The sequence below is a fragment of the Ochotona princeps genome, chromosome 12 (assembly GCF_030435755.1).
Source record: "Ochotona princeps isolate mOchPri1 chromosome 12, mOchPri1.hap1, whole genome shotgun sequence".
NCBI lineage: Eukaryota > Metazoa > Chordata > Mammalia > Lagomorpha > Ochotonidae > Ochotona > Ochotona princeps.
The window spans coordinates 35,388,007-35,407,396 of record NC_080843.1 but is presented as its reverse complement, the minus strand read 5'-3'; positions in this window follow the sequence as shown (position 1 = coordinate 35,407,396).

Below are 19,390 nucleotides of genomic sequence, written 5' to 3'. Positions count from 1 at the left end.
GTATATATTCAGAAGGTTTATAGCTATTAGACCCACTAGGCCTGTTGATTCTGCTTCTTCCTCTTATTTTATGATTCTCTATCTTGCTAATCAGTTTTGTGGTGACAAAAACAAATGAAGTTTGTCTTAACCCTGAGAATCAACAGGTTTTATCATACCATAGAAACTTTTCTATATTTGTTTAAATACCAGGTTCTTCTTAATTGGACATTCACTTTTTGTAATATGTTATGATAGTTATTTTCAACTAAGAAGATTAGGCTAAAATGTGGTCCTGTCTCCCCATTGGAGGTGCCATGATGAATTGATGAGTGTTGACATGATAGTAAAATGCAAATTTTATCTCCTTATGTTGGTATTAGCTTTTTCAGCTTTAGCTTAAAATTTGGTGTATATGTGTTTTAACATTGCTTCCTAAGCAATTTAAAGCTAGAAGAAACATCTCTTATTAAGGAGGACATTTGATTATTTAGAATGAATCCTGCTGGAGACAGTCCCCTGTATATGCTGAGGCAGTTGCTCTTGTAGATGATGTCTTTCCTGGTTATTCTGGAAAACGCCCTTAGGTATTGCAAGAGCTTCACGTCATAGATCTCGGTTACAGTTAGAAAATCTGACAGTAGTGGGAGCTGCCTGCAAAAAAGAGTAAAAGCTGAGCATGAAATCATGCTCGTTTCACAGCCTGGATTCTCCATGTCAAGAAATATCGCTTTATTGACTTTCAGGTTTGAAGGCCATGTCTCTGGCATAAACTTATTTTTCACAAATACAACATTATATTAATTGCTGTGAAGAAGATAGGTTTAATCTTTTTATAGGCATTTGCAAGCAAAGTATGATATTGGAATAAGAGCTCCTATTGATGAATTTGCTTTGGTTAGCTGTGGAATTATCCCATCAAACTCAATTTCTCACAGCACTTCTAGAACACCTTTGATGCAATCTAAGAGTTATTGAAATAATGTCATTGATTAAGACTTTTTGAAAGTGAAAACGTTATGGACTAAATTGTGCCCCTCTTTCTGAAATGCGCACATTGAAGTCTTAATTCCTCACAATGTGAGTGTATTATGAAGTAGCATTTTAAAAAGGGAGATTTAACTCATTTTAAGTGCAATCTCTAAACCAATGTGGCTGATGTCTTTAGGGGAAGAAGATATTTAGACATGAAACCCACACAGAGCAGGGGCTATGAAGGCATGGATGGAAGTTTTTCATGTGTAGATCAAGGAGAGACTGGAACACAACTTTTCCTCACAGTACTCAGAAGAAAATTTTGATCTGGGATTTCCATACTCTGCAGCTTTGAGAAGCAAATGACTGTGGCACCTTGTTACAAGAGCCCTTGCGGACTAGTGCAAATATTCACTATGGTAACAGCTACTGTAGACCTTAATCAAGATATTTTTAAAGAGGCATTAGCATTATAATTTGGAGTGTAATTCTGAACCACTAGCTTCTATTGCCCTAGTATGGGCAAAATTAGATAATCAAAAATGGAAAATATAAAGGAACTTTTATATCCATTCTGGAAAATATAAAAGGTCACCATAATAGTCAATCACTATTAAGGAATTTTTTGATACATAATTCAAGGTATATCAGTCTACGGGAAAGGCCAACCAACCCAATATCTTTGAGTAATGAGGACATCTGGCTGGATGAACTCTGAGATGAATTAAGGAGAATGAAGGACAATGAAGCCAATATCTAAGTAGAAATCTGTGAATCTCAGTGTGAATGTGGGCATCGGGCAGCTTACAATGATGGGGAGAGGAAATAACTTTCACTAAAAAACTTCACTTTATTTTTAAAGTGGCTTTAATGAAGAATAATTTCCATGTCACAACATTTATCTGTTTTAAGATAAACTGAATGATTTTTCCTGTGGCTATTGGACAATCTAATCCTGGAATAATGTAATCAACTCTAAGAAAGCTTTTATTAAGTGTTAGCTACTATCTTACCAATGAATGAGTTCAAAAGATGGAATATGTAAAGAATACATAGGATCAGTGTGAGTGCTTGTTCTTTGGGAATACTGGGTGACCTCACTAGCTTATACTCTCTCCAAAATTGTAAATTTGAAACATTGTTAATATACACTTTTAATAAAGGAGAAGACATTTTTCTAGAGCTTTTGTTTGGTTTTTGTGTGTCCTATTTGTGACTTCTGTTTTGCTTTATTTTTCTTTGGGGGAGCTAATGTGATTGTCAGTCATATGAATTTCCTTAACATATGACAGATGCGCTGCAGTCAGATCATAGTGCCCTTCTCCTGCACAAAGTCTTTACTTTTATTTTTGAATATTTAAATGGGACTTGTGTGTCCACTCTGCCAGCAAAAGCTTAGCAGCCAAGAAAGAGCTTTATAAGAATTAAGTAGACATATTGAAGACTGACTGAGATATAGAATCCTTTATCTGAATGAAGGCACTTTCCTGAAATCACCAGCAATGTGAACCGATGAATCTCATGGTTATGTTTGGGCATGTTTTGACTTGGCTACTCTCTGATTTAGACAATTTAAGCCATATGCCCATGACACAAATTTTGTAATAAAAAACTTTGAATCTGATTTTTAGCTACTGCATGTTACTTAATTTTCCTGTAATGATTATTCTATTAATCACTAAATATTTATCATGTGTCTTTTTTTATTAATCTGAAGTGCGATGTGTAACATTCATTATTTATTTACTCTTTAACTCTCATTTCCCTATTTAAAATTTTTCAGGTAAAATATAAGCCTAATGGGGGTAGCACTGGCTTTTCAGGTTACACATCCCCATGCTGCACTGACATCGCCCCTGAACACGGAATCCTGTGTTGGCTGCACCACTTCCTTTGGAACTCCCTAGTAATGCGCCTGGAAAAGCAACAGAAGATGGCCTGTGTACTTGAGCATGGAAATCCATGTGGGAGACCTTGAAGAAGCTCCTGGCTCAAGGCCGTTTAGACACTGAATCTACGGGTGAATGTTTTCTCTCTTTCTCTGTAGATTTGTGATAGAAATGAAATTGCAATATAACAAATGAATCTGTGTATGTGTGTGCCTTGTTGTCCTTATTCATCAACATCGGCATTAATGCTTATGGTAACAGGTAAACATTGCCTATCTCTTGGATGGTTATGAAACTAAAGTTATGTAAGCAAATGTCACCTTATTTACCATGAATACTCATAAATAGTGGATGCCACTGTGGCCAATGGGGGTAAATGATATGTATAATTCTTAACAAAGGATGAATGGAAGAAATGATTAGTTTTGTTGTCATTATTAAAAATCATTCAAAATTCAGACATATACTTATAGAATAATAAGCTACATCGTGTTCTCCATCTACTGAAACAACAGATAAACAAGTAAAAGTAATGTAAGACTGATACTAAGAATATGGCGCATGTAAATTATCCATAAGAAGAAAATTGCATTGATGTGACCTACTACCATCTCATACATATGACGGCAGGAATAACTGACCACTTTCATCCTGTGTCATGGATGGCCAAGATTATAGTTTGGATTAGTGAGTCACAGGTGTTTAGCAGTATCAGGATAACATACCCTTATCATGAGCAAAATTTTTAATGTTGGAATCAGAGCAAATAAGATATGCTTATTTTTACAGTCTTACAGAATTTAAACTGTTTCCCAAGCAGAATGCACCATTATGAGAGGGAATTCAATGCTTAGTTGAATTATGAAAGACTTGTAAGCTTTTGCCTAGTATTTATAAGAGGTGAGAGGGAGCATTTGGAAAAACAGTTGTTGTCAGAATATATCAAGAGTTGTTATTTGACGTTCCATGGAAGCACAGGAGCAACTACAAGTCATGTAGCAGCAATTATCCAGACGAAACTTGATAATTTCATTTCAAAATCCAGAAATTTGTATTTGCAAAATATATCCTCACAAATTATAATATATTCAGCTCTTCTCTGCCATTTGGTTTTTCCTCAAATTTCATGTCGTTTATTATTATTTTTCATGATACGATTTTGTAGGTACGGGGATTCTCTCCTGCATCACCTACTGCTTCCTTCCTCCCCAATCTTCTCCTCCCACGATTTTCGCCCATATTATTATAATAATATAGTCCTTTATCTACTCACAAGCCCGGCATTCTTCTATTTATTATTTTTATTTTTATTGCAAAGTCAGATATACAGAGAGGAGGAGAGACAGAGAGCAAGATCTTCCTTCTGATGGTTCACTCCCCAAGTGACAGCAATGGCTGGTACTGCACCGATCCAAAGCCAGGAGCCAGGAGCTTCTTCCAGGTCTACCACATGGGTGCAGGGTCCCAAGTCTTTGGGCCATCCTCAACTGCTTTCCCAGGCCACAAGCAAGGGAGCTGGATGAGAAGTGGAGCTGCCGGGATTAGAACCGACGCCCATATGGAATCCTGGAACTTTCAAGGTGAGGACTTTAGCCACAAGGCCATCACTCCGGGCCTGTACGTTCACTTTTGTAATGATACTCAAAATAAGTTAAGCATATTAAATTTCAATAAACTCAAAGAAAATTTTCCCATTGGGAGCTATAAAATCCAGACATATTTACAGATATTTCAGCTTGTAGCTGGCATTACATTGAATTGAACAGTTACCCAGCTCCCATAAATCATGGAGAAAAGAGCAAAAAATGGCTCAGGTATTGGGGTCTTGGCCACCCGCGTGAGATACTCTGATGAAGCTCTTGGATCCTGGTTTCAGCCTGGCCCCTTCCTAGTTGTGCAGTCTGTTGAGGACTAAAGCATAAGATAGGAAAATCCTTTCTGGTCTCCTCTCTCTCTGTGATTGTAAATGTCAAATAAAAATATAAATGATAAATGGAAAAAATAAGCAACGTAAGCTGATAAAGAAATGCGTGTATAAGCATTCAGGGGAAGATCACAGGTAATATTTTGGGTTTATCCACAAAGTGGCCTATGACTTCTCTCCAGTGATGAGGTCTCTATAAGTAAACCATGTGCCAGAAATAGATAATATACACAGATACTGCTGTGGCTGGCACCATGGTATATTAGGCTAAGCCTATGCCTGTAGCATTAGTATTTCGTGTGAATGCCATTGTTGAAAAACAAAATGTAATAAACTGAAAATCTCAAAAACTGTTATGTCTCAGCATATGTACCATTTTATATGTCATTAGTACAAATAATAATTTCACAAAATAAAATAAATGCTACTTATTTTTCCTTAGCAAAGAGAACATAAAACATTAGGGTTTATTGGCTGTCATTTATTTTCTTAAATGTTCTTAAAGAATAGTTCAGGCCTGTCCACAAATGTTCACACATAGAAAATAGGAAGGTTCCATAATGGAATTTTAGGAAAAAAAATATTTTCTTTCCATATAACTTATTTTTTAAAATCTTTTCTTTCTTCCTTTGCCTTTTTGTTTAGAATAATAAATATTCTGATTACTTATTTTTCATCTTAGTGCAGGAATTGAATGCCTATGCTCTTATATCCCTAAATTCACATAAGAAAGATCTGATCACACAACATGAATAAATGAATGATTGAATGTTAACTTCTTTTCAATCTTTTAACTACAGAAGATTCATTAAACTTACTCATAAAAGTATTTAAAGTCACTCCATCTTTGGAGAAATATCGACAGATGGACAAAATGTGTTCTGCAACTTGTACTGCCCTCAATAGAGAGACAATTTTAAATGTGTTTGAATCATGAGCAGGTAAGCTATGCAACTTCTTTGCTGATCTAAGCAAAAATTAGTAGGCAATTTTCCTATGTTAAGAGTGGAATAAAGAGAATTTTAGAATGAGTCATTTGAAGATCAGCCTGTTGTACCTTTGCGGCTTTACTAAAGTAAATCATTTTAAATTATGCTGAAGCATTAACTCTCCTCAAATCTCCTTTCAGTTCACAATATTGTAAGCTGACATAATTCAGGAAAATATATATAGTATTTTCTCTAAATGCTGAAAGTTGTTTTCAAGAATAGGTAAAGCTATTTACCTAATTTTCGAACTAAATTATATAAAAGCATTTTCCAATATTGCTGTCTACTTTGGCTGCTTTAGTGCTGGTTTTATTCCAACGTAGCATTGCCCGAAGGCTTCAAAATAGCTTTCAGTAATCTTAGAAAATGTTTGACATTTAAAAGATACGCTTACTGCACTATGAAGGCATGTTTGAAGAGCACACATTCTTGGACTGCAGTAAACATGAAGCTTGTGGAATTATAATGTAAATCATGCTTGACAGCCTCTTATTTTCTCAGAAATGAAAATTTGTTCTTGAGTAAAATATATAAGACATGAATCAGATTGTTTTAAATGCCCTCATATAGATTACATAGCTATTTGTACATTTGTTCAGTCAATGCTATGTTCAATATTCATGATCAGGCATAATAATAAAAAGAAAACATGGAGTTTAAAAGAAAATCTCTTCCATTTGGTGATCAGTTGTCAGACTTCTTATAATGAGAGTAACTTGACAAAATTCTGAAAGACTGAAAATTTCCGCTGTCTCCTAAAATTGCAGTTGTCTAGGAAATGAGTCTTATGGATAGAAAATGAATCCAGTTATGACTGATGCAACTCTCCTTTTGTCAAATTTTATTTTAGATGTTTGTCATGCTAGTGGTTATGAATGTTATGTTGCTAAGGACTGGCCTAGTGGCAGAGCAAGCTAAACCTCCTCCTGTGACTCCTGAACCCCATGAACACTCCGATTCCACTTTTGCTTAATATGAAGGAATAATCTAATGATGTGAATAATAGGATGTAGGATTAAATGAAACCACTCATAGTAACTCTTCAATCCATAGCTTTCAAATTCTTGATATTTGTAACAGCTAGCATAATACCTTTCACTGGTAGTAAAGTATCCTAACCCAGTGTCTTGGAAAATTTAGCAGTTGAACTACAACCTAATTTCAGAGAGTATCGTTACTTCATAAACACAGATCAGGGGGCTTGATCTCTGTCATGATAAATCCCAAAGCATTTCTCATACCCCGTCTTATGAAGTGTCTCCTGGTACAAAGTTACTATTTGTCAAGGAAGCATATTCTGCTATGGAAATGAAGGGCCAGGATATTTTTTCCATGGGACACCTTTTTACAATCTCATAAGAAAAAATAGAAATAAACAGATCAAACAGGGTGAAAGTGCAGCTGGAATGCCACTCTGAGAATCTCAGACTACACATGCAAATCTGAAGCTAAAAGTGCCATGTGAGGATTTTTTTTTTCTTTTTTCCTTCTCTTCTGTCAATATTGGCTTGAGTTGTCACCACAGTCAATTGATGGATTGCTATTGTAGAATTGTATACATTGAGGTGGTGCAGTTTTCCAAAACGTAGTTTGCACTTTTCTAATGCTAAAAGTTAAGCCTCCCGTACTGCTTCCTAAAAGCATTAGTACAGAGTTGAGCAACAATGTTTTCTTTGAGTTGACTGGGTGGCCCATTTTTAAGTCTCAGTCCACCACCCACTTCTTCAGAACAAGAGACTATCTAAAGCATATGTTGGTTTCTAAACAATTCCACAAGTGAATTTCCCCCCACAAATTCCCTAAGCCTAAAAGTACCTACCCATTTTGTCCAAATTTATGCTCACTTCCCTAGGGTACGAGTGATAAATGTCTGAATGAAAGGAATCATACAAAACCAACACCTCAACTGTGAAAAACCTGAAGATCCATTCTGGTTCCAGATTTCTCTATGAGACTGAAGTAACTCTTTTCACAAAACCATGTCTACTCTGTAAGTGGCAATGTAGGGACTATGTCCTATATAGCACAAAATGAATGAATGAATTAGTGGTTAAATCAATAAACAAATAAGATCCTATGTAAAAGATTCAGAGAAAAGTGGCTGTTTCCATGAAATATAACCTGATATACTTGTTCCGTGGCTAGTTTTGGGTGTTTCTGTTTGATTTCTCAGGAATCCATGTTCTTTATATACAATTTAGTAATATAGAACCTGTCATTTCTCTTTTTCCACAGGGAAATATCTTCTGACATTCTTTGTGCCTGAATAGTTTATTTATGTTTCTGTGTAACTGACTCCTCTTTATTTGGTGGGAGATGTGAAATACCCTGTAGTTCTGTGCTCAAACTTTTATTTTATGTGTTTTCATTCTTTATTTATAAACTACATATACAGAACTTCCAGTTACTGTATATACATCTAAAATCTAGATTTCGTCACTGTTAACAGTTCTACCTGGATGCATAATAGGTATTCAACTCAATATACTCAATATAATCAAAGCATGACATCAATGATATTGTTTCATTGAAATGTTCTCAAGATAAAAAACAGTTATCAACACAGCTCCAGTTTTTCACACCACAATAAAACCTGTCATTCACACTTGTGACTGTTGTCTTGATTCTCTATGCAAAATTTATTTTACATGATTATTAACTTCATTTCTAAACTCTAACCTAATTTTAACCTTTCTTTTAGCCATTAAAGCCATATTTGTTCTGAAATTCTGACTAGGTTGTATTTGTTCTTATGAATGTATTCATTCATATAAAAAACCTATCTTACATAGAAGAGCATTAAAATAACAATGACAGCTTTTAATTCTCTTGCTTACTTCAATTACTGTTTCAGTTTTGAATAAAACTCACATTTTTTATTGAATGGCGATAAGTTATCTGTTCAACTCACCAACTTTGACCTTTTTTATTTAATATTGACTCTGTTTCAGTCCTATAACCTTTTCATTTTCCAAGAAATGCAAGCTGTGATCAAGTTTCAGCCTGTGTAGAACAGAAAACAGTGTCTCAAATTCATTCTTCTCCCCTTTCTTCCTGTAATAGAACCACCTGGAATGCAGCAGTGATGTGCCTGGCAGCTACAAACTATCTTCACTATCTCTATATTGAATTGTACTGTAATGTATAGAGATACAAAGACTAATGTAATGTAAACAGAGGTAGTATACATCACTTTTACAGCTGTCTCTCTTTTACCCATCACAGTTTCCATGTAATGATGAAGGAACGAACTGACAAAGATAGGGCCAAACATTAAGATCTGGACTTATTCAAAAACAAAAAGCAAAAAACAAAGCTGACTTTACTTGAATTTACTTTGTCAAGGTCTTTTTTGTCTTGAATACTATTTCCTCAAATATTGGCATGCCACTTTTTGTTTACTTACATCTTTGAATAAATATTCTATTGCACAGAACTTTTTCTGGCCCTTCTATCTTTTACAAATATCCTTAGTCACCAATAATTGAAATTGCTTAGTTATTTCATTTTATCCTGTGGTGTAAAATAATTAACAGAGGAAATCTTACACCCCTTTTCTATCCCTGCTAATCCAGCATCTGTTGCAACTCCAGAGTAAAAACACAAGATATTATTACAGGGCAATAATCTTTTTTTTAAAATATTTTCTTAATTATGTAGTCATTTAAGCATTCATTTAGATTTTGAATTGTTTTGATTTATTCCTAAGGAATAATGGATAACTTGTTTTGAAAAACATCTACACTTGTTCCTTATCATTATTATGAATACTTCAACGTATGAAAAACCAACAAAAAATTCTTATGGAGAGTTTGTGAGTCACTTAGATTTAGTTTAATGTTTTTAATAACGTAATTATTTTGTACAGCTTAGAATATACTGTATCTTATATAAGAAAATATTAAGTATTGCTATACAATTTTTCTGTAATGCAGCACTGAAACTTCAAGGCAGAATCTATTTGTCTGAGACCTTTTGATGAAATTGCTCATTATGTCATACAGAGAATAAAATGTTCCACTATTTGCTATCACATACAAACAATAATCTGTGTAACAGAATGCTGATAATGGCAAAAAGAACACAACCAGGAAACAAAAAACAAACTAGCCTTGGCAAAATTAAATGATGAATAGGAAGCAACAACCGCAAAGTCAAATCTGATATCTAGTAATTTGTTCAGCAAGTACTTTTTCATAGGAGAATGGAGAAAAGAACTCAGTATTATGGGTTAATTTTATCCAAATTATGCCTTAAGCAAGGACCTAAATGAAGACAAAAAATTCCCATAATATTTTATGAAATTGCGCAAAATTAATCACTATCCTTTCATATATTGTATGTTATAAATAAAATATCAAAGAAGAAATGGAGAATACATCCAGAAAATAATAAAGCTAAAGGCATTAAAATTTGTCTACAATTGAGTGATTATGTCTTGTACAATTAATTCATAAAATATGTGACAGCTGAATGGCTTTCTAGGCAGTAGATGCGGACAGTAGTTACATGGAAGTTTGCAAATCTAATGACATTCGGTGCAAGAGACAACTCAAGGGCCGTTCACTTAAATGCCTGCAATCTGGTCAGACATTGGTGAAGAAATAAAAGTTTGGTCCCACAGAAGTCTTTTCTACACTTGGCTTTGCTCTGTATCTCTCTTGCACTTTTTTCAGACCCAAAATCTCAGTGTATTAAAGCACTTAATACAGGACTGTTTCCTCCTTGTGCACATTTCATAAGATTCAGATACAAATTAGCAGAATTTGTATGAGCTAGCTTCAGAAGTCTTCCAGCCTCATACCTGTTCCATTTTATTCATAGATAAACAGGACATGAATAAATTCTGTATTTTAAAGAGGAATACATTCTACAGTCATGGAGAGAAACAACAGGTGGCAAGACAATATATAGTTTATTAGCATGTATGATATTCAGTTGGCTTTAAGGTGCTTTTATGAGCTATACTCTATGTTATACTCAGATCTATTTATTAAAATGTGCTTCGCTTGGTTCACCAATCATAGTTTAGGATATGTTTTCTTCTGTGTGTTTCATTGAAAATATTTCATACTAGTATAATGATTATCTTCAGTTCAACAGAATATTCATAACATTTCTATTATCTGCAAGTAATTTCTCTTTTTTAAGATTTGTTTATTTTGGGGAGCCAAGGCGGCGAGGCCTAGCAGCTAAAGTCCTCGCCGTGAAAGTGCCGGGTTCCCATATGGGTGTTGTTCTAATCCCAGCAGCACTGCCTCCCATCCAGCTCCCTGCTTGTGGCCTGGGAAAGCAGTTGAGGACGGCCCTAAGCCTTGGGACCTTGCACCCATGTGCTAGACCTGGAAGAAGCTCCTGGATCCTGGCTTCGGATCAGCGTAGCACCAGCCATTGTGGTCACTTAGGGGGGTGATTCAATGGATGGAAGATTTTCCTGTCTCTCCTCCTCTCTGTATATCTCACTTTGAGATAAAAATAAGATAAAACACACACAAAAAGGTTCATTTATTTTATTGCAAGCTCATATTTACAAAGTGAAGGACAAACAGAGAAAGATCTTCCATCCACTGGTTCACTCCACAAATGGCTACAATGGTCACACCTAAGCCAATCCGTAGCTAGGAGCCAGCAGCTTCTTTTATGTCTTCCTCACAGCGGCGGGGTTCCAAGGCTTTGGGCCATCATCCACTGCTTTCCCAGGGCATAAGCAGTGTGCTAGAAGGGACACCGAGAAGCTGGGGTATGAACCAGTGCTTATACGGGATCCTGAAACTTGGATGTATAAGAGCAGCCTGTTAAGCCATCTCACCAGCCACTGCAAGCAACTTCTTTTACTGTAAAATCGGTTATAAACTTTATTAAATTGAGTGAAATTTAATTTTGCATCAGTTTCTACTTTTGACTGAATGAAGCTCTGCAGAATAGTGGTTCTTGATTCTAAGAGTGTTATCAAATATTTAACTGTTGCTTGAAGTTTAACTGCAACTAGTGTAATATTTGTATCTTTTTTTAAGATTAATTCATTTTTATTGCAAAGTCAGATATGCAGAGAGGAGGAGAGACAGAGAGGAAGATCTTCCATCCGATGATTCACTCCCCAAGCGGTTGCAACAGCTGGTGCTGCGCTAATAGAAGCCAGGAGCTAGGAACCTCTTCCAGGTCTCCCATGTGGGTGCAGGGTCCTGAGATTTTGGGCCATCCTCGACTGCCTTCCCAAGCCAGAAGCAGGGAGCTGAATGGGAAACAGGGCTGCCGGGTTTAGAACTGGTGCCCATATGGGAACCTGGCACATTCAAGGCGAGGACTTTAGCTGCTAGGCCACTGCACTGGGCCCGTATTTCATTTTGCTTTTTGAAACACTGTGAACAGTTGACTCCAGGCTTCCTTACATGTGTCAATCCCCTGTCAGTTTCCATAGCTAAATTTTTATATATTTAGGAGGAATTTTACTTAAACAAAGCAATTATCTGTTATAAACAAAGCAGTTATCTTCTCCATCATTGAGGAAGCCAAAAATTAATTTTCATGACAATAATAAAGAAGACACATGCTTTGGGTTATATCAATTTCAAATGTGGGTTTTTACTCATTTTCTGTATTATCTAATCATTTTTATACAATATCTGCCATGAGATTCAACATCTTCCGTATCTATTTTGGATGAAAGAGTTAAATTTAACTACAATGAATTTGATCTAAGCCAATTTTTTTGCCTAGGTTTTAAGTCTGCTATAAACCAATCTTCAAATATAATAAACAGTACCCAAGTTTGAAATGCTAATAAATTGTAAGTAGTCACCCCGTGTGCACATCAGCCGTTAGCCACCCAACAAACCCATTCTCTCAGCAACCTGTTTCTGGGTGTGTGTGCATGTTCGGCCACATATTTGTACTGGTCTTCTTTCCTTACACCTATTATAAGGAAGTAATTATTACTGCTACATAAGGAGAGAAGTGGGGAAGCTTTCTCCAGCTTGAGGAATTCAGTAGAGCGTTTTTGAGTGATTTCCTCAATTAAAAGGTGGGTATAGAAGTTGTCCTTTGTGAAGATTCAGAGTCAATGTACTTTACAGGGCATAGACTACAGACAAATGTGGGGTGTGGTGAAGAGTATAAAGAGTTGCAAAACAGGAAGATAACACATAAGTAAGTAAGATAATTTGTTCTGCTGTGATCTTCTGCTTTAAGGATGTTAAAAGCCCATTAAGTTTCTGCTTAGAAGCATCACTAACAGAGTGGATTCAGTGCCAAGAACCAACAGATGTGGATTTCTGCTTGCTGTCTGCACTGTTGACACCATGTCCTAAATCCTGTTACTCAATACACTCTAGAGGATATTTTCCAGTGCAAGGTTAGTTCCCTACCTGTTTGCTTTACTAACTTGCTGAACCACATTCAGATGCAAAATGAAAAGATTGAGATCAATACATTAGGAGCTAATATCCCCTGTGTTGATTCTCAGTCAATGCTCAATGCAGCTAGTTAGAAATGGTCCTCTTTCCTGTTCTCTTTTTAAAAGATTTAGAATAATGCCCCATGTGGCTTTGCACTAGGTCTCCAAAAAGATTAAGTGTCTGTAGCCCCCAATTGTAGTACTCAGCTAACACTCCTCTTCTGTCCTTTCTTCTTTCCATGCTTCTTCATTCATGCTTCTTCATTTATTTGAAAATTTTTCCTGACCTCGAGACCTAGCTAAATTATCTGCCTGTAGGACTTATTTGCAGAGTCTGCTCATAACTGTTTATACACACATGTATATACATGTGCATGCAATGTATATATGTATGTACATCTGCATGCACATACATGTGTTTGTATATTATAGTCTATTTAGAATATGAGCTCTGCAAGGACATCATACACATGCACACATTACATATTATATATTCTTGGATTAGTGAGAAACAGTTGCTAATAAGCCTAATTCATACAATGCTCTGCTTGTTTACATGAATATCTGATTTTATTCATAGCAAATGTTTCAGTTACAAAATTATTGTGTAAATGAAACTGTGAACCAAAAGGTGGTAATTGGGCTTTTTCTTTAAGATGTGCATATACCAGTGAAAGATTTCAGTCACAATATCAAGTACAAGACAGCTGTAAGCCAAAGCACAGTTTCTTGTGAAGATATCAATCTTGCTATATGACTGATGAGGAAAAAATTCGGAAAATGGAAATAAAAACATTTTCATTCCTATGTTGTTTAGTCTCATTGTAAGAAAAAGTTAATAATAAATAATGTGATTTAGACATTAAGCATGAGCAACACAGTTGCATTGTGAACTGTATTGATGTTACATTTCTAATTTAAATGTTTGTACATATAATCATCATTAGATTAAATTGCTTTACTTAAAATTACATCGTGCCATGGTTGCTGCACATACCGATTTTGAAACAATACTAGTAGCTCTTCAAAACATTAACATTTTATCCCAATTTACAATATTTCGCATATATTCTATATAGTTTTATAATGTATATATTTTATTGCAATGTGGTGGACTATTTTTGTTTTTTTTTCCTATTTTTGATAATGTTTATGTAGTTGATCAAGGTGGGAAGGACTGAGAATTAGGAAAAAGTGGTTATGATCATTGTTTCCAAATTTTCTATTTCTTCTTGTTTCTGAAGAAAGGAGGAAGATAAGCAGAGAAGCCATACCCAGCTTCCTGACTGCCCTGGTACCCAGGGATTGGGAATGGCCACCCAATAGCAACCCGGAGTCTGATGTATCCCAGCCATAGCCTTGTGTATGCCAACAGAGATTGCAGTTCCACAGGGGCAAGCCCACATACTCCCACATATTATGCCCCCAGACCTGATTCTCCCACGTGCTAGTTAGTATCACGGCCCAGCCTAGCATCACCCGTTCCCTGTTTCAACTCTCACTGGTGGATATTGTGATCTGGCCCCGTCAGGTAGCCCCCGAGCCCTAGTTATAGCGTGTGACAGTGAATGGAATTTGCTGATAATTGATGTTAAGTGTCGCAGCTCAGGTCTCCCATGTGTGCTGACACTTTGTTCTGACTGTTAAATGTCCTCCTGTTCCCATTCCAAGCCGCTCATTCTCAGCTCCCTCACTTACCTGCACATACAGTACCTTTGTCTAAGAAAGTCCCTCAGTAGTAATTCCTCACATGAACTCTAGCCATGAACTCTCAGGTCCCTGCTCTCTTCCCCTTGTGCCGTCCCCCAACTCCCTGTGAGCCCATACCCTGAAGTCCCCAGAGGGGTTGCCAGGGGACCCGAGGGCTTCACTGGCACCATTGGCACCTGGACTGTCCACCTGATGGCCTGGGAGAGGTCCCTGGCCACGCCAGACACAGAGACCTCCCTCAGCAGCAGCCTTATTGTGTATATCTAAAATTATCTTGTAATTTCCCATATATTTACATCAGCCTAAGAAAATTCTGGTTTAATACATAACTAAATAAAGGTTTTAGTGGAATTCAATTATATATGGAAGAAAAATAGGTTATATATCTATTTTATTCATATTCAGTATAACTTCAGATTATTTAAAAAACACATTTAATTATATCTATATATTAGTAAGTATAAATGTTGATTAGTTCATAATTTTGCTCTATTAGTTCTTGCTTCAAATTTTTTTCTTTTTTATTATTATTTTTGTTGCAAAGGCATATATACAGAATGAAAGAGAGACAGAGAAAAAGATCTTCCAACTACTGGTTGAGTTCCCAAGTGGCTGCAATAGCCAGAACTGAATTGATCTGAAGCCAGGAGCCAGGAGCCTCTTCTGAGTTTCCCATTTGTGTGTAGGGTCCCAAGGCTTTGGGCCGTCCTCTACTGCTTTTCCAGGCCACAGCAGGGAGCTGGATGGGGAGTGAAACAGCTGGGACAGGAACCGGCACCCATATGGGATCCCGGCACATGCATGGGTGAGGATTTAGCCATTAGGACTGGTGCTGGACCTTCAAAATTCTTATCATTACATTCACAGATCTTTGCAGGGTGTACAATATTCATCGCAAGTTTTTTTGGTTCATCATTTTCAAGAGCTACATAATAAACATAATAATCGTACCAACTTATATGTGAAGACAACACAATTTATTGTTATAAAAACCCTTTAACAGTTTGACATACAGAATTATTTTTGAAAAAAAGAGAATTTTTTGGATAACAATAAAACATTTACATCTATGAAATCAGGAAAGCTAATAGTACAGAAATGCATTTTTTTCACCAAGATAGAATTCTTTGTGTTGCACGAACCAAATTAGTCCAGATGTCATTTTTAAGGCAGCACTAAGATTGCTCTAAGAAATTTCGATGTATATGGGATATAAATGGTCACTGATTTCCTACGGAAATTGCTTATTTTGGAATTTCCGATGCTGCTGACATGTATTTCAGTTGCTTTCATTTTTTTTAAGGATTTATTTGTTTTTATTGCAAAGTCAGATATACAGAAAGCAGAGACAGAGAGGAAAACCTTCCTTCTGATGATTCACTCCCCAAGTGACCACAAAGGCCGGTGCTGCGCCGATTTGAAGCCAGGAGCCAGGAACCTCCTCTTCCAGGTGTCCCACACAAGTGCAGGGTCCCAAGGCTTTGGGCCATCCTCGACTGCTTTCCTAGGCCACAAGCAGGGAGCTGGATGGAAAGTGGAGCTGCTGGGATTAGAAGCGTTGCCCATATGGGATCGTGGCACGTTCAAGGCGAGGACTCTAGCTGCTAGGCCACAGCGCCAGGCCCTTCAGTTGCTTTCTTGATCTCCACTAAAATTGTATAACTTGTTCAAACTTGGACAGACAGGACCAAAAATATCGTCTTTATTACTGGAAAGTTCTAACTGAAAGGAAGTATTTTACATCAGTTAGTCAAGTGCCTTTACTAAAATTAAAAATTGGAATTAGTTACATATATACAACATGAGTTAACTTACTGGACTGGAGGCAGTAATTGCTGGGTGCTACCAGTTTTAGTGCGCCTCAACCCTGGATTAATGATAGGTCTGCATTTAATCAGAGATTTGTTTGTGCTTCTGTGATGTTTTCCCATAGGTTACGCATTTATTATATTCCATCAATCAAATGTCATCATGACTTAATAACTGATTTAAAAAAAAAGAAACTATGGTGGAAGTTTTCATTTGGACACTTTTAAGTTTATGTCAAAGAAGCAATGGAGTTTCCAGACAATCCTATAACATCTAATGATGGCTCAGAATCTCTACATAAACGCTCATTGACCTCAGTGTGAGCTGAGGCTGATTCCACAGGGCCAGGGCTGCCACCACATATAGTGTAAAATGTACAAAAGCCACCGAAGGCATTTTCTTAGCAAGTGTTCAATCAGAATATTGCATTGGCTTACTATTTTCTTTAGATGAAGAGAAATATTGATAAATAATAATTAAGATAACTTATTCAAATGTTCAAGCAGCTTATGAAATAAATGTCATGGAATTGAATAAAGCATTGGAAATTTGTTTTTACTTATTTTATTTTGACCTAAACATTCTCTTCTCATAATTAAAACCAACTTCAGAGAAAAATGATCTTAATCTTGAAGCTTTTTGGTCATGCAGGACTTTGGAAAGATTTAGGTGTGAGTCCCATTGCTATTCCCTCCTATTTGAAAGCTTAAAATAAAATGTTAAGCATGTTTCCCCTACAGTCTCTTAGTTGTGACCTCAAATCAAATCAGGAACCATTTCCAAGAGTTTTGTGGTATGTTTTGTTTTGTTGTTATTCTTTGTTTGCTTGTTTGTTTTTGATTTATGGATCAAATTGAAATAAATTCCCCAGATATTCTGTATCTTGCAAGCTGTTTTGCATTTTACAAAAGCACAGAGACAGTGAAAACTAACAGCCTCTCCCCACTCCCTGCCACATCTACACACAGATACAGGCTAGAAATACGGATTCAGTGAAAGAAGTCTATTCATTATACAAAAAGTTGACTGAAGGAGAGGTAAAAAGATTTCAAAGATTAGAGACAAGCATGGTAAAGGCTCATTCCCAGGAGTTAACCCTCAGTTTTTCAAGAAAATGGAAAAATGTTGTCAGACAAATTTCAGAATCCTGATGGATTTTTCATAGTTGTTGGAAACCAAACCCTACATTTTTTTTTAACAAGATTAACTACTGTGATCTTCTGTCTCTCACTCCTTTGTATATTGAGGGTAGAGAGGAAAACACTGGATTCTAGTTCACAGATCTTCAAGTTGGGAGGAACAACTTTGAGAAAGCAGGGATTTGTTTAAAAGTTGTGAGATCCTGATTCTTAAATCTGATTACACAATCATGTGAGACATGTTGAGGGCTTTAGGGAAGTCCGATGTTGTTTTTAAAAGGCAAGCGTTGTAAATATGCATGTTTGAGAATGTGTATGTGTGGTGGGAGAGTTTATGCTTGAGGTGTTTGTTGAAGGTGATGTTCTGCTCGGAAGATAAATGAAGGAACACAGTAAATCCTTTGCAATCCATCCTGTTGAAAAATGATCTCAGCTTCCTCTTTTATTGAATTTTGGTAAGGCTGGTTAAGTTTTTTGGTTGATGAGATATTTTCGATAAGATGTTCTCACATTTGCAGTGCAAAGACATTAGATAACTCCTTGTTCCTATGAAAGCCTCTTGAAATATTTTTCTCTGGGAATTGTGAGCCAGCATGGATGTTGCTTGACTTCTCTGAGATTGCCTTGCTGGAGGGCCATTTTAGGCACTTTATTTAACAGATTAGCAGGATGAATTATTCTCGCCAATATCATTAAGGCTACAGATATCTGAGCAAACGAGTACTGAACTTTGAAGACCATCCCATCTGGCACTACAGCCCTCTGCCCTGCAACACGTGTCAATGCCCAATAAAGCAATATACCTCAGTGATCTATCTATGCTTAATCCACAACATTCTGGAAATTAGTATAAAATGTTTTCTGTTAAGCCACAAATACAATGATGTGTAATGCCACAAAAAAACACCTGTGATACTTGTTTCTTCCTAAGTAAAAAATATATAATTTTCCTACAATCCACTGATAATGTATTACACTTGTTTTTGCACAAAGTGTTCTTGTTGTTTTCACTCTACTCTACTGATCTCATATTATAATGGTTTTAACTTTCCTTTCTTGGTCAAAATGGACCAGCATTGTGGCACAGCTGACATCTCGTATAGATATCAGTTAATGTGCCACCAGCTGCACTCCAAATCCAGCTCCAAATCCTGGACCTCGGAAAGCAACGGCGCTGGCCCAAGTCCTTGAGCACTGACCACACATTGCAGAACTAGATGAAGGTGTTGGAAACTGGTTTCAGTTTGCTTTGGCATCTATTTGAGGAGGGAACTAGTGGGAGGAAGAACTTTCTATCTCCTCTCCTTCTAGCTGTGCCTTACAAATAAAACATTTTAAAAAATCAAGTTACAATGATAAATCTGATTATATCGAATGAACATAAGAAGCACATTTCAGATATCATTGTATCATGGGATTTCTTAACTATTTTCATGGATTTAATTTGGTATGCCTTCCCTTTAATTGCTTCACTACACAGAACCTATCTCTATTCTTGCTGTCCATATATTTTATATGTAAAGTGTTTTTTTTTAATTGGAGGAGGAGAGACAGAGAGGAGGAGAGACAGCGAGCAAGATCTT